Below are 16114 nucleotides of genomic sequence, written 5' to 3'. Positions count from 1 at the left end.
CTTTTCAATCCAGATGCGAACTCCCAGCCACATTCCTGTGTGTTTAACCAGATAGACTTTAACCTCTCGCTGCTCCTATCACCCAGATCCTGACAGTGTCCACTGTCTATGAGATTCAGCGACATTTAGCAAATCCAGGCAACCCAATTCCCAGAATGGGTTCCAATGGAATCTCCCTCTCCCAAAGTCTGACTCCATGGCAACATGAATCACACGGCCTTGTATTCAGCCAGTTCTGAATTGCGCTCCCAAAAGCAATCTGATTGCACCCTGCCCATTGCCCCAACAGAACGATTTAATCTCAGTAATGTCTGAAAACAAATAATTGGAGAATACATCGGATTTTCAAAATTAATTTGATCCAATTCTGTGAGCATCATTGGGAAATATTAGCTGGAAAGTCCCACACTGAAATTCACAATCATTCCGAAATGATTTGCCAATTAAGATTCTCCATCAATGTACAAGGTTTGATAGATTCTTCACTATTTACCTGGCTTTGATTTGAGCTACAGAAAACAATTGTGCCAACAGAGCGATCGGGGGTGGGTCATAAAAATGCTGCACAGCCAGCAAAACCGGTGAGAAAATGAGACGGGACCAGGTTTAACCCCTCAGGTCCCTGACCAGAACTACATCCAGCAGCAGCCTCCTCCCTCTGTCTGAACTTCTCACTTTGAGCAGCTTCTCCTGGATCTCAACACACTTCATCCAAACAAAAGGCACTGCTATGGGGATCCGCGTGGGTTCTAGTTATTGCTGTACAACACATAGAACATTCCTGGGTCCAGTCCTACTCCCCCCTCCCTCTCTTTCAGACCTGTTCCCGCTTCCCTTCATTCTCGGTGGATGACCTTTTCCCGAGGCTTCTGTCTCTCACGTTAAGATGCTCATTTTCCCATCATCTGGATCAAATTTTTGGACCCCTGAAATATATTTACTTCAGTAACTCTCAAATGTTCAGTGTTTTTTATTAGCTGTTGGGCAGATTCAGGACTGGATTGAAAAAAACCGCTGGTTGGGCCCCGGAAATCCCGCCTGACAATAAACTTGGTGATAATGTGGAGATATTTCCTGTGTGTTTTGGGCAGGAATGATGTGAACTGGGGAATCAGAAGATCAAGAGCACAATGTAATGGTGCAGTGTGGGTGTCAATCAGTGTGTGTAATGTTTGAATGGAGCTGGTGAATCAGTGGGACTCAGGATGACAGAATAAACCAGCTGAATTTGAGACATTGTCACTTTCTGAAGCCCGGGGCTCCGAGGCCTTTCCCGCGCTCCCCTCCCTCACTGGCGCGCTTCTCACCACGTGATGCAGTGCGGAGTACAGCCCCTTCCCTCGCTGACGCTGTCTGATCCTCCAATCAGAGCCGCTCTTCTTCCCGCGCTCTCTGTCTCGGGCCGCTCCTCGCGCTCGGACCTTGGGCTTGGAGGTCAGCGCGCGGCCGCTCCTCGCGCCCTGGCCGGAGCTTTTCCTCTCGAGCGGCCGCTTTCCCCCCTCAGCCGCTCGGAGCCTCATCCTGGGCGCTCACGTAACTCCTCCTTTGTTATGAGGCCAACAGTTTCTAATGGGATGTCCAGTTTGACTCCATTCCATGGCCTCCTGAGAGTTTGCACCAAGGCTGCAATGAGGTCTGGAGCCCAGTGCTCCTGGAGGAATCCAAACTGAACATCTGCCCGAGCCGGAGCAAAGAGCTGAATTCCAGAGGTGGAGTGAGAGTCACTGCCCTGAACATCAAGGCAGCATTTCACCCAGTGTGGCATCAAGGAGCCGCAGCAAAACCCAACTCCATGGCAATCAGGGGGGAAACTCTCCATTGGTTAGAGTCTGGGTTCTTTCTCCAGGAACGTTACCATCAAGCTGCTAAAGTCCCTGGTTCTGGAAACTCCAGCCAGAGGAACCATCCTTCCAGCGTCTACCCTGGGTCACACCCAGTGAGAAGTTGAAGTGTTGTTTGATCTCCGGAAATAGAAACCGAGTCTATTCGTCCTCTTCTCAGGGAACAATTTTCAGCTGAAATCAACTTTGAAAATGTGGATTTGATCCGATCCGAATCTCAGTGACGCAACAATCACAATATGATGTCACAGTGGACAGAGACCATTCGGCCCATCGTGTCTGTGAACCTTCAAAGACACTCCCCATTTCTCGGGCTGTTTTTAATGGGGAATTCTTTCCTGCAGCACCGACATTCGGTCAGCAGGTGGCAGCGGTGCTCTTTGTAACAATGATGTGGAGATGCTAGCGTTGGACTGAGGTGGGCACAGTAAGAAGTCTTCCAACACCAGATTAAAGTCCAACAGGTTTGTTTCGAATCACTAGCTTTCGGAGCTAGTTCCTTCCTCAGGTGAATGAAGAGGTAGGTCTCAGAAACATATATATTGACAAAGTCAATGTTGCAAGACGATACTTTGAATGAGAGTTTTTGCAGGTAATTAAGTCTTTACAGGTCATCTTGCATCTTTGACTTTGTCTGTATATGTGTTTCTGGAACCTACCTCTTCATTCACCTGATGAAGGAGCAGTGCTCCGAAAGCTAGTGATTCAAAACAAACCTGTTGGACTTTAACCTGGTGTTGTAAGACTCCTTACTTTGTAACCATGTAAGATTTGAGTTCAAACAGTCTCAACAAATCCCAAAAATGTACTGCATCCCCAATTAATTATTCACAAGTACAGGAGCCACCAATAAATCAGAAAATGCAGCAGGAACTTTAGACACAGCAAGATCCCAGAGCGATGAACAGATACATAAGGAGTGAACCCCTCTTTGGTGATGCTGGTTGAGGGAGGAATGTTGTCCAAGAGAGAACTCCCCTTCTCCTCTTTACCGTGGGAGCTGAAACACCCACTTGAGTCAGATGCGGTTTAATATCTCACCCGAAGGACTGAGTTGGTCGGAGGAATATAATAACAGGAGTGGGCCATTCAACCCCTCGATTCTTTTCCACCTTTCGAGTAGATCAGGGTTGAGTTTATCCCAACTCCATCCCAACACCTTCGCTCCATCAGCATTGATACTCTGGCAATCTCCAATTGTCCCAGTATCCAGAGGCTGCGGGTGGAGAGAGTTCCACATTTGTTCCTGCACTAAAGGTCGAGATGACATTTCATCAGTGTTCTGAAACCTGAATTCTATTTCTCTCCACAGATGCTGCCTGACCTGCTGAGTAATTCCAGCATTTTTGTTTTTATTTCAGATTTCTAGCTCCCGCAGTATTTTACTTTTTATTTGTTCATGGGACGTGGGCATCGCAGGCCATTTCAGCATTTATTGCCCATCCCCAATTGCCCTTGAAGGGGCAGTTAAGAGTCAACCACACTGCTGTGGGGTCTGGAGTCATATGTAGACCAGACCAGGTAAGGACGCCCAATTGGTGAACCAGATGGGTTTTTCCGACAATCGACAATGGTTTCACGGTCATCATTAGACTTTTTGAATTCCAGATTATCATCTGCAATGGCAGGATTTGAACCTGGATCCCCAGAGCATTATTGTGGGTCTCTGGTTTACTAGTCCAGTGACAGTACCACCATGCCACCGCCTTCTTGTTCCTGTGTTCTGGAGTTATCGTAGAATTCCTACGTGCAGAAGAAGGCCATTCGGTCCATCAAGGCTGCATCGGCCCTTGGGACAGAGCAACCTACTTAATCCCACGCCTCCACCCAGCAACCCCACGTAAACGTTTGGACAATAACAGGCAATTTAGGTTGGCCAATCCACCTAACCTGCATATCTTTGGACTGTGGGAGGAAACCGGAGGAAACCCACACAGTCACCCGTGGCTGGAATGGAACTCAGTTCCCTGGGGCTGTGAGGCATCAGTGCTAACCACTGTGTCACCGTTGTTTGGGAGGAGCCTGCCACAACAGAAAACCCATCGAATCATCTCCCCAGACCTGCTGGGCAAAAGAACACTCCAGAAACAGGTGGGAAACTGCCTGGATTCCAGTGGTCAGTGTCAGTTGTGATTCAGTGGCAGCGCCCTAATCGCTGAGTGAGAAGTGAGTGGGATCGATCCAACTCCACACACTTCAGCACAGAACCGGAATTGGAGGGATCTCGCGGATCTCAAATCAGCTCAGCAGCCCCAGGGGCGGTGAAAGAAACTTTGTTCTTTGCTTCCTCGCAGAAAAAAAACGAATCTCACATTTTCCTCCACTCTAAAAATTTTCTCTGTGTAATATGAATATTTCATTGGAACATAAGAACACAGGAATCAGGGAAATAAGTTGGCAATTCAGCCTTTTGAGCCTGCTCCGCCGTTCAATCAGATCATGGCTGATTTCCCAAAACCTAACTTGTGACTACACATCAAACCTGGTCCTTCGTGCAGTTTGGGACGTCCCAGAGTGGAGAAAGGCGCTATTTAAGTGCAAATATTTCTGAGCGTAAGTAAGATCGAAGTTCACAGGTTCAATCCCTCGAAACATCTTCTCAGTCCCAGTAATCTAAAATATCTCCTTGACCTTTACAGTACTTTGTGTTCTAATGTGAGCGGCTGCTGTCATGAACACAATTCAGTTTCTGCACCTGGATCTCACACTGAGTTTCCCAGAGGGTTTGTAATCGGCAGCGAGTTCAGACTGGAGAAAAATGTAATGGAATCTCGATCCCACCCATCTCCACCTCTTCCCTCTCTCTGTCTGTCTCTGTCTCTCCACTGTCAACATTTCTTGGAGCTGAGCCTGCCCCGATTGCGTTCAGTTCCTCTTCGTGCACTAACACTGTTTCCCCCTCATACTGTGCTAGGTTTCATGTTCCTGTGTGAGACACTCAAATTATTTAATCAGATTAGTTATTATGAAAATTCCCCAAATATTACAGTGAAATTCATCGGGAAATCATAGAACTGAAGTTGCTGCTGTGGGAAAGTAGCAGGTAAAATGCTCGAGTCTATTATAAAGAATGTAACAGGATACTTTGGAAATATCAATGGAATTAGACACAGGTGAACATGGATTTCTGAAAGGGAAATAATATTTGACAAATCTACTGGATTTGCTGAGGATGTAACTAGCAGAATAGATGAAGGAGAACCAGTGGATGTGGTGAATTTGGCTTTTCAGAAAGCATTTCATAAAGTCCCGCATAATAGGTTAATGTGCAAAATTAAAGGACATGGGATTGGGGTTAACATATTGAGAATGGGTTAGCAGACAGCAAACAGAGAGCAGAAATAAATGGGTATTTTTTGGATTGACAGGAGGTGACTGTGAGGTGGCACAGGGATCAGTGCTTGGACCCAGATCTTCACAATATATCTTCTTCGGCAATCACTCAGTAATGAGTATGATTGTCCACCTAAGAACTCTGTGTTACTGATCATGGGTTCTGTGGGACCATGAGTGGCTGAAGAGCCCGATCCTGGAGCCACATCTTCAACCGCACACTTTTCAGAAAGTGGGATCGGTCCTGGGACTCTAGATCGATGATATTCCTTTCCCCAGCTCCTCATCCAGGTCTCCTCTTGGCGTTGGGTGTCCTCGAAGAATTGTTTCCCGTCAATCAGAAGCTTCCTCCAAGTCAGTCTCTTCTGAGCAGTTGGGTGTCCTCGAAGCATTGTTTCCCGTCAATCAGAAGCTTCCTCCCGTCAATCAGAAGCTTCCTCCAAGTCGGTCTCTTCTGAGCAAATCTCCCAGGTGTTGACGTCTATGTTGCATTTCTTTAGGTAAGCACCATGAGGAACCAAATGTGATATTTCCATGTTTGCTGACAACACAGAACTTGGTGGGAATGTGAGTGGTGAGGAGGATGTTCAGAGACTTCAAGGTGATTTGGACAAGTTGAGTGAGTGGACAAATACATGGCAGCTGCAGTATACTGTGGATAAGTGTGAAGCTCTCCACTTCAGCAGGAAAAACAGATGGCAGATAATTATTGAAATGGTGACAGATTAGGAAAAATTGATGTACAAAGGGTCCTGTAATGTTGATCCACAGTCGAAGGTGGTGGATAATCACAGTGTTTGAGATGAATCAGTGAAAACACCTTTACTGTCGAGCCCTGTTATTAAAGTATAAAACAGAGGCAGCATTTACTCTGAAAAGAGGATTTGATGATAATTACATCCCAGAAGCCTCAAAAGGACCTCACGGTGGTAAAGGACAGGCGGTGGGGAAACTCCACCACAGAGCACTCAACACCGTAATCCTTCCTTTTGGTGAAAATGTATCAGTCAACCACTGACATCACATTGATGGAGAAATTCTGGCCTCACATCTCTAACTATCTCTCCTGTAGGTTTTACAAACACATTCCAAACGTGAGCCATTGCTGTCTAATTAACTTCAATTAGTTATCAAATGTTTTCAACTTTCCTTATGTTCCACATCCTTCAAATCCATTTCTTCCACTTTAGTAATACAAATGTGTTGTGGTGGACGGCTACGTGGGATTGGGGTGGTTGTGATATCTTAGGAAAGGTTAAACGAGGTAGCATCTTGGCACAGTGGTTAGCACTGCTGCCTCACAGCACCAGGGACCCAGGTTCCATTCCAGCCTTTGGTGACTGTGTGTGGAGTTTGCACTTTCTCCCTGTGTCTGCGGGGGTTTCCTCCGGGTGCTCTGGTTTCCTGCCACAGTTCAAAGATGTACAGGTTAGGTGGATTTGCTATGCTAAGTGTCTGAAGATGTGCAGGTTAGATAGGGTTACAGGGATATGACAGGGGAATGGGCCGTGGTAAGTTGCTCTTTTGGAGGTTCAATGCAAGCTCGCTGGGCCAAATGGCCTCCTTATGCACTGTAGGGATTCTGTGGAGGTTTGCCCTGTATCCACTGAAGATTAGAAGATTGAGAGGTGAACCTATTGATCCTGAGGGGACATGATGAGGAGGATGGTGAAAAGATGTTTACACTCAGGGGAGTGATTTGCACTTGGGGCACAGTTTAAAAATAAGAGGTCTTCCATTTAGGACTGAGCCGAGGAGAAACATTTTCTCAGATGGTCTCTTGGCTTTGAAACGATTCCCCAGAGAGCAGTGGAAGCAGAGTCATTGAATATTTTAAAGCCAGAAATAGATTGATGAGGGAGTGAAGGGATAATCGGACACAGGCAGCAATGTGGAGTTAAAGCCACAATCAGATCAGTCACAATCTCATCGAATGACAGAACAGGTTTGAGGGGCTGAATGGCCGACTCCTGATTTGTATGTTTTTCTGTTCCTCATCTCAGTCCTAAATGACATTCCCTTATCCTGTTTCCCAATGATCGAGATTCCCTGCCCAGAATCCTGTATGCTTCAGTGAGATCATCTCTCATTCTTCTGAACTCCAGAGAGTTTAGGTCCAATTTACTCAGCCTATTATCACAGGACAACCGTCTCAGAGCAGGAACCAATCGAGTGAACCGTCACTGTGCTGACTGCTCGATCGCTGAGAGCAAAACGTTTCTTTCATCTCTTCTTTCTGAAACATTTTTCATTATTATTTACATTCAAATCCATGAATCAGATAAATAAAAGCCACCATTTCATTTATTTCTCATTTCAAGTCAGTATGAATAATATTTACATTCTTGTCTGATATTCAGTAGATGTGGACACTTGAGGAGTTTCTGGGTTAAATAAGAAAACAAGAAAAGATCTCAGTCCCAGGTTTGAGAAGGCCTATGACACGTCTCCATTCCACATACTGGGTGCATCCTGTAAACGCTCCCAGAGACAGACTGCCTTCTGCTGGGATTGGCTGATAGTCTTCTTCACTAATTATGTAAATATGAAATGTTTAATAACAGAAAATAAAACAAACACTTCAATCTGTTACTTTATAATGTTGCTCAGTTATTTTTGGAGAACGTGCCGTCGGATGTACTCTCCTGAAATAAACAAAAACACAAATGTTAACACACAGTAAACTGATGGCCGTCCACAAATCGACTAAAAAATCCTCGACTTTGCAGCGTGAAAGAAAACAAGAGTCAATAGTAAAATGTTCAGCAAATTGCTGATCTCAGCTGCCAAGAAGCTGAAGGGAAAGTTTTGGGTCTTGGACAGGAGTGGATGTGAATTAATGGAAGGAAGCGATTGGAAAGCGAATTAGAAAAGGTGAGTGAAAAATACAGGAATAATCGAGTAAAGGTTCAGTGAAGTGGACGGGCTGGTGCTCAATATTGAGGGTGAATCACTGGAGCACTGTGACAGCGATTTTTACCGACAGGCACAGGGTCAGCAAGAAACATGAATAAGTGCTGGGGAAATGCAAACACAGAAAATAATAGAGGATGTACTGACACCAGGAAGAACACTTATAAAGACAGTGAGACAGGCACAACAATGTGAAACTACAGGAACAGGAGGAGGTCATTCAGCCCCCTGAGCCTGTCCCATAATTCTATTAAATGAAGAGACCCTATCATGGAGGGGATAGTTCAGAACCCAGAGAACGTGGTTAGGATAAAGATGGAGTTGGGAAGGTGCAGGGAGATTCTGCCTGTGGGTAGTGATGAGTGTGGGAATGATGATGGAGTTAGTTACCTGAACACAGGTCTGTGCACATTGAAGATAAATGTCAAAAGGTACTGGAGGAGCCGGAAGGAGTAAATGACAAAGTAAGAAATGATGAGATTATTCTGGAAATGAGAGCCAGACCTCACAGGAGTGAAATGAGGAAATAGTTCAATTAAAGAGGGTGGTAGGCGTCTGCAACTCCCTTCCCCAGTTGGCAACTGATGCTGGATCGAATTGAGTTTCAAATCCGAGATAGAGAGATGTTTGTCAAGCAAAGGTTAATGGGAAATAATAATAATCCCTTATTGGCACAAGTCGGCTGCAATGAAGTTACTGTGCAAAGCCCCCAGGTCGCCACATTCCGGTGCCTGTTCAGAGAGGCTTGTAGGAATTGAACCCGCGCTGCTGCCTTGTTTTGAATTAGAAGGCAGCTGTATAGCCCACCGTGTTAAAGGCGAGTATCTGGAGATAGCTCAGCCAATGTCTCACTGAAAGACAGAACAGGTTCGAGGGTTAAATGCCTCCCGCTGCTGTTCTTATGCTCTTTCAGGAGAAATTTGTATTTTGATGCCCTTTGAGTTGTTTGTAGGAATATTTAGTGAAAGTTTCAGAAATAAAACTAATCTCAGGCGTTTATTATTTAAATTACAAAGAATCATAAGAATAATATTTCAGCTCAATGGCAAATAATCTAAACAGTAAACACTGAACTAATAAATAATGATAATGATAAAAATGAAACCTTGTTCACCAAGATATTGGAGTCGCATCATTTTCGACAGACAGGATGACCAGTGAAGACAGTCTGTCTTCTCCCACAGTCGATCACTGCTGAATTTTATAAGCTACAACTTCAAGTGGCTCCGTTAACAGCTCACCACTGACGTGAACACAGTTAACAGGGTCCCGAGTGTTCTCCTTGTGTCGACATTGCTGTTGGCATCACAACTGCACATCTAAATACTTTGTAAATGTTATTGGTCTCTGCCTCCACCATGTTTTCAGGCAGTGAGTTCCAGGCTATCACCAGCCTCTGGGTGGAAAGGTTTTCCTCACATCCCCTCTGAACCTTCTGCCAATTACCTTAAAGCTATGCCCCCTGGTCACTGATCCCTCAACGAAGGGAAAAAGGTGCTTCCTGTCCACTCCACCCATTCCCTTCAGAATTTTATACATCTCAATTACGTTCCCCCTCAGTCCCCTCCATTCCAAGGAAAACAACCCCAGTCTATCCAATCTCTCTTTATAGCTAAAACTCTCCAGCCCAGGCAACATGCTGGTCAATCTCCTCTGCACCCTTTCCAGTGCGATCACATCCATTCTACAATGTGGATTCCAGAACTGCACACAATAGTCTACGTTTTATACAGTTCCAGCATAATCTCCCTTTTCTTCAATTCTAAGCCTCTGTACCATATGCTTTCTTTTTTTAAATTTAGAGTACCCAATTCATTTTTCCCAATTATGGGGCAATTTAGCGTGACCAATCTACCTACCCTGCATATCTTTGGGTTGGGGGGGGCGAGACCCACGCAAACACGGGGAGAATGTGCTAACTCCACACGGACAGTGACCCAGAGCTGCGATTGAACCTGGGACCTCTGCGCCATAAGCCAGCAATGCTAACCACTGCGCCACCGTGCTGCCTCATATGCTTTCTTAACCACTGTATCCATCTGCCCTCCTATCTTAAGGAACTGATGTATATGTACACCAAGGTCCCTCCAATCCTCGGTGCTTCCCAGGGTCCTGCCATTCATCCTGTCTTCCCTTGCCTTGTTGCATCACCTCACACTTATCTGGATTGAACTTTATTTGCCACTGATCTGCCCATCTGACCAGTCCATCTCTATCCTCCTGTAATCTAAGGCTATCTTCACGAATTACTGCCCCACTAATTTTTGGATCATCCGCAAACTTACTGATCAACCCTCCTACATTAAAGTCAAAATCTATATTTAAATCACAAACAGCGAGGGCCCCAACACTGATCCTTTCGGGACTTTACTGGTCACAGGCTTCAAGTCAGAAAAATACACCTCGGCCATCAACCTCTGCTTCCTGCCACTCAGCCAATTCTGCATTAAATTTGCCAAATTTCCTAGGATCCCATGGGTTCGTACCTTTGTTATCAGTCTCCCATCTGGACTCTTATCAAAATCCTTGCTGAACTCCAAGTAGATTACGTCAGATGTATTGCCCTCTTTTGAAAAATTCAATCAAGTTGGTCAGACACGACCTCACCTTAACAAAACCATGCTGACTTTCTTGATTAATTCCTACCTCTCCAAATACAGATGAATTCTGTCTCTCAGAATTACATCCAATATGTTAAGATTGACTGCCCTGTAATTTCCTGGTTTATCCATTCCTCCCTTGTTGAATAATGGTACCACATTGACTATCCTCCAGCACCTCCTGTGGCCAGAGAGGAATTGGAAATTATTACCAGCACCCCTGCTATTTTCCTCTCTAGCCTCACTCAACAGTTGGCTCTGGAGATTTGCCAATTTACAAGCCTGCCAGACCACTCAGAATCAATGTCAACTTCTCAAATTTCATCACAGTTGTTCTCCCTGATTTCTGTACCCACACCGTCCCTCTCACTAGCGAAGACTGACACAAAGTATTCATTTAGAACCCTGCCTATGTCCTCCTGCTCCACATAAATTACCATTCTGATCCTTAATGGGCCCTATTCTTTCCCGAGTTACCCTTAATGGACTTGGATATCAACTTCGGATTTTATTTTATTTACCTGCACTATCTTTTTATATTCTCTTTTTGCTCATCTATAATGTTCCCACTTGCACATCCGATGCGCCTTGACGGCTTCTGCTGTTCTGAGCCCTCACTATCTGCCATAAACCTCCCTTTTTATTTTTACCCCTCGAGATCCAGGGTTCACTGGATTTGTTAATGTGGTACAATTATTCACTGGATTTGTTGGTTCCACCCTTTTTCTTTGTTGGAACATGCTGGCCCTGCACTCTCACAATTTCCTTCTTGAATGTGTCTCACTGTTCAGTCACAGATTAATCTAAACGTGTCCAGTCCAAGACCACTCTGAACAAATCATTTCTGATCTTATTAAAGTCTGCCTGCCCCCAGTTTTGAACTTGGATTTCAAATTCATTTCTTACCTGCTCTTTCAAAAATGTCCTGGCAGCTTCAATTACTTACATACATGGACACCAAGGTCCCTCTGTTCCTTCACCTCCTTTACAGTTTTTCCCTTTAGTTTAGACTGTCTCTCAATATTCTTCTTAACAAAATGAATCACTTCACAGTTCTCTGAATTGAACTTAATTTGCCACTTGTCTGCCCAATCCAATGTCAATTTTGAAGTTCAAGACTATCCTCATCATAGTCGGCAATTATTCAAATCTTTGTGTCATCTCTAAATTATGAAATCAAGCCCTGCACACTCGTGTCTCGGTCATTAACATATATATCAGAAAAAGCAAGGGTCCCAATACAGACCCGTCGAATCCACTAAAAACCTTCCTCCAAACTTTAAAAAGCCATTGATCACAACTCTCTATTTTCCCGGTCATGGAGGAATATTTGAGCTCTCATAGGAGTGAAGAGATTTCCCCCTCTACACTATGGGATGTACTGAAGCTGGTCATTAGAGGGGAGGTTGTCTCCTTTAAAGGCACAGGGAGGTGGGGGGGGGTTAGTGGACGCCATCTTAGAGGTGGACCGTCAATACTCGATCAGACACCAGAATTGCTGGCTAGGACGAAGAAGCTACAGTTGAGATTTTGGGCTTCTATGCACAGAGAGGGCGGTGTGCAGGCTGAAACTTTCATGCCGGGGGGAGGCACTGGCAGTGAACACCATGCTTTCCCTTTAAGTCCATAACAGTGCAATTGACAACAAGGCACTGAATCACTATTAGGAGTGGGGATCCTGGCTAAATGTTCCCATTCTTAAACTAAGGACAGCGCCCTGGTCCCCGCCAGGGCCCTGGACCCCACCAGACGCAACCACCTACCTTCCACAAGGTCAGATTGACTCCCGACTGAAAGACAGATCTGAGGCTTTCAAGTCAGACGACCCTGACCTACACAAGAAATCCAGGTACGACTTCCACAAAGCCACCCGAGATGCCAAGCGAGAATACCAAACCAAGCTAGAGTCACAGACTCTCGGCTGTTGTGGCAAGGACTAAACAACATACCGGGCTGCAAAACGAAGCCAAGCAGTATCTCCGGCAGCAGCGCACCCCTCCCCGATGGACTCAATACATTCTATGCTCGGTTCGAGCAGGTAACCAACAATCCGCTATCGAGTGCCCCAGCAGCCCATAATTCACTCATATCCACCATCACAGCTTCCAAAGTCAGATCGGCCTTCCTAAAAGTGAACCCTCGGAAGGCGACGGGCTCGGACGGGTTCCCTGGTTGTGCACTCAGAGCCTGCGTGGACCAGCTGGCAGAGGTGTTCGCGGACATCTTTAACCTGTCCCGACTCCACTCCGAGGTCCCCACCTGCTTCAAGAAGACCACCATCATACCGGTGCCAAAGAAGAACCGGGCAACGTGCTTCAATGACTACCATCCGATGGCCCTGACTTCAGTCGTAATGAAGTGCTTTGAGAGGTTGATCATGAAGCGCATCACCTTCATACACCCAGAACGCCTTGATCCACTTCAATTCGCATACCGTCGCAACCGGTCCACAGCAAACGCCATTTCCCTGGCCCTACACTCATCCAGAGAGCATTTTGACAACAAAGACTCCTACATCAGACTCCTATTTATTGACTACAGCTCTGCCTTCAACACCATAATTCCAGCCAAGCTCATATCAAAGCTCCAAAACCTACGACTTGGCTCCCCACTCTGCAACTGGATCCTCGATTTTCTGACAACTGACCACAATCAGTAAGAATGAACAACAACACCTCCTCCACAATAGTCGTCAATACTGGGGCCCCACAAGGCTGCGTACTTAGCCCCCTACTCTACTCCCTGTACACACATGACTGCGTGGCAAAATTTGGTTCCAACTCCATCTACAGGTTTGCTGACGATACGACCACAGTGGGACGGATCTCGAATAACGCCGAGTCAGAATACAGGGGGGAGATAGAGAACCTAGTGGAATGGTGCAGCGACAACAATCTCTCCCTCAATGCCAGCAAAACTAAAGAGCTGGTCATTGACTTCAGGATGCAAAGTATTGTACACACACCTGTCAGCATCAACAGGGCGGAGGTGGAGATGGTTAGCAGTTTCAAATTCCGAGGGGTGAACATCTCCAAAAAATCTGTCCTGGTCCACCCATGTCGATACTACCACCAAGAAAGCACAACAGCGCCTATACTTCCTCAGGAAACTAAGGAAATTCAGCATGTCCACATTAACCCTGACCAGATGCACCATAGAAAGCATGGTATCTGACTGCATCACGCTGTGTGGGGAAAGCGGGCAGCATAATCAAAGACCACCCCCACCTGGCTTACTCACTCTTCCAACTTCTTCCATCGGGCAGGAGATACAGAAGTCTGAGAACACAAACAGACTTAAAAACAACTTCTTCCCCGCTGTTACCAGGCTCCTCAATGACCCTCTTATGGACCAACCTCATTCACACTACACCCTGTATGCTTCATCCAACGCCGGTGCTTATACCTTGTGTTGCCCTATTATGTATTTTCTTTTATTCCCTTTTCTTCCCATGCACTTAATGATCTGTTGAGCTGCTCGCAGAAAAATACTTTTCACTGTACCTCAGTACACATGACAATAAACAAATCCAATCCAATCAAACTTGGGTTTTTGAGTTGCAATCAGTCTGTTCCATGTCACAGACATTGAGCCTTTAGTGGAGGTGGAACAAGAAACAACAGAAAATAATTTTAACCCACTTTCTCAGGCTGAGTCTGTCCATTGTATTTCTTCATTTAATTTAAAGGAGAATGTTACCTCAAACTCCATGAGTGTAAAAGACACTGAATTGTTCTGACACAATATTCTGTACAGTTCAGGACAGTGAAAACTCCTAAAGAATGTGTTCTTTAAGATTCAGGTATTGTGAGAAAGACAGTCCCCCTTCCCCACCCCCCCTCAATGAAAAGGAAGCCCCTCTAACCTGGGCCTGTTACCGGGTGGACAATTCCTCCTTCTCCCATTGTCGGCTCCCAATTTGATCTCCCAGTAACCGCTCTTGCTGGGTGGGGCCTTCAGGCTGTGGTGAGGTCGGACTTTCACTGACCTCGCACTGACCTCTGCTGTCAGCAACAGGGCGTCATCACTCTGAGTGACAGGAGCTCTGACCAATCGGCTTCGCCCACTTCCCTCACTCTGAGCGACTGAATGACTGACCAATCTACTTCCGATACCACGCTCGGATCTCGGTTGCTCATTGAGCGGCATTTTGACCAATCCACTTCCGCATTACAGGGAAACCCGCCTCCCTCAAGCTGAGTGACAGGAGGTGTAACCAATCCGCTCCTCCAATCCGCAGAAATACGCCTTACTCACTGAGTGACTGGAGCTGCAACCAATCCACTTCCCCATTCCGCGGAAACTCGCCTCTCTCCCTCTGAGTGACAGGGACTGCGGCCAATCCGCTTCCGCATTGCCCAGAAGCCCGCTTCCCTCACTCTGAGTGACAGACCGTCTGACGAATCGGCTTCTACGTTGTCAGGAAACCCGCCTCCCTCATTTTGAGCGACCGTATAACTGACCAATGCCCTTCCAATACCAAAGAGAAAATGCTGGAAAATCTCAGCAGGTCTGGCAGCATCTGTAGGGAGAGAAAAGAGCTAACGTTTTGAGTCTGATGACTCTTTGTCAAAGCTAACAGACAGAGAAAGTGGGAAATATTTATACTGTGGAGTGAGAATGAAAGATGAGTCATAGCCACAGAAACCCAGGGAAACGGTTAATGGCAGTCCCCAGAAAGAACAAGAGGTCTGAGAGGCCGAACAGCAGAGAAACTAACACCAGAGGCTAAACTGTGACAGATGGAGATGTTGGGGGCGGGGGGGGGGGGGGAGGGGAGGAGAAGCAAAGGGGGGGAAGGAAAGGTGGATAAGTTGGGGGGGGGGGGGTAAAATATATATTTAGAAAGACAAGAGTGAAAGAAATGGTAAAAGATAGTTGAAATGGGATGAAAACAAATGGGTTGAGGTGGGGTGGAGTTAATCATCTGAAGTTGTTAGGTTCGTCCCGGGAAAGATAGATAGGTTCGCCCCGGGAAAGATAGATGGGGGAATTAAATCTTGGCAGCAAGCAGGAATTGCGAAATTGAAGGACTTGTTCTTGGACGGGACGTTCGCGAGTCTGGGAGCACTGACAGAAAAATATGGGTTGCCACCTGGGAATGCATTTCGCTATATGCAAGTGAGGGCATTTGTGAGGCAACAGGTGAGGGAATTTCCGCAGCTCCCGGTGCAAGAGATCCAGGACAGAGTGATTTCGGGGGCATGGGTGGGTGATGGTAGGGTGTCAGATATATATATATAGGGAAATGAGAGACGAGGGGGAGACGATGGTAGAGGAGCTGAAGGGAAAATGGGAGGAGGAGCTGGGGGAAGAGATTGAGGAGGGGCTGTGGGCAGATGCCCTAAGTAGGGTAAACTCTTTGTCCTCGTGTGCCAGGCTCAGCCTGATACAATTCAAGGTTCTACACAGGGCGCATATGACTGG

The 16114-nt window shown here is 46.1% G+C and overlaps 1 long non-coding RNA gene across 1 annotated transcript; it reads right to left on the bottom strand.

Annotated features, from left to right (window-relative positions):
- Window positions 1-7460: 7460 nt before the first annotated feature.
- LOC140390425 (uncharacterized) lies at window positions 7461-14748 on the bottom strand. Its single transcript, XR_011934636.1, has 2 exons — window positions 14553-14748; window positions 7461-7819 (listed from the first exon to the last, which is right to left on the bottom strand). It is a non-coding gene; the product is annotated as an uncharacterized lncRNA (long non-coding RNA).
- Between the last annotated feature and the right edge of the window lie 1366 nt (window positions 14749-16114).

Source organism: Scyliorhinus torazame, chromosome 14 (genome assembly GCF_047496885.1).
Source record: "Scyliorhinus torazame isolate Kashiwa2021f chromosome 14, sScyTor2.1, whole genome shotgun sequence".
Taxonomy (NCBI): Eukaryota; Metazoa; Chordata; class Chondrichthyes; order Carcharhiniformes; family Scyliorhinidae; genus Scyliorhinus; species Scyliorhinus torazame.
The sequence above is the reverse complement of the archived record's forward strand: the minus strand, read 5'-3'. Positions and strand labels throughout refer to the sequence as shown.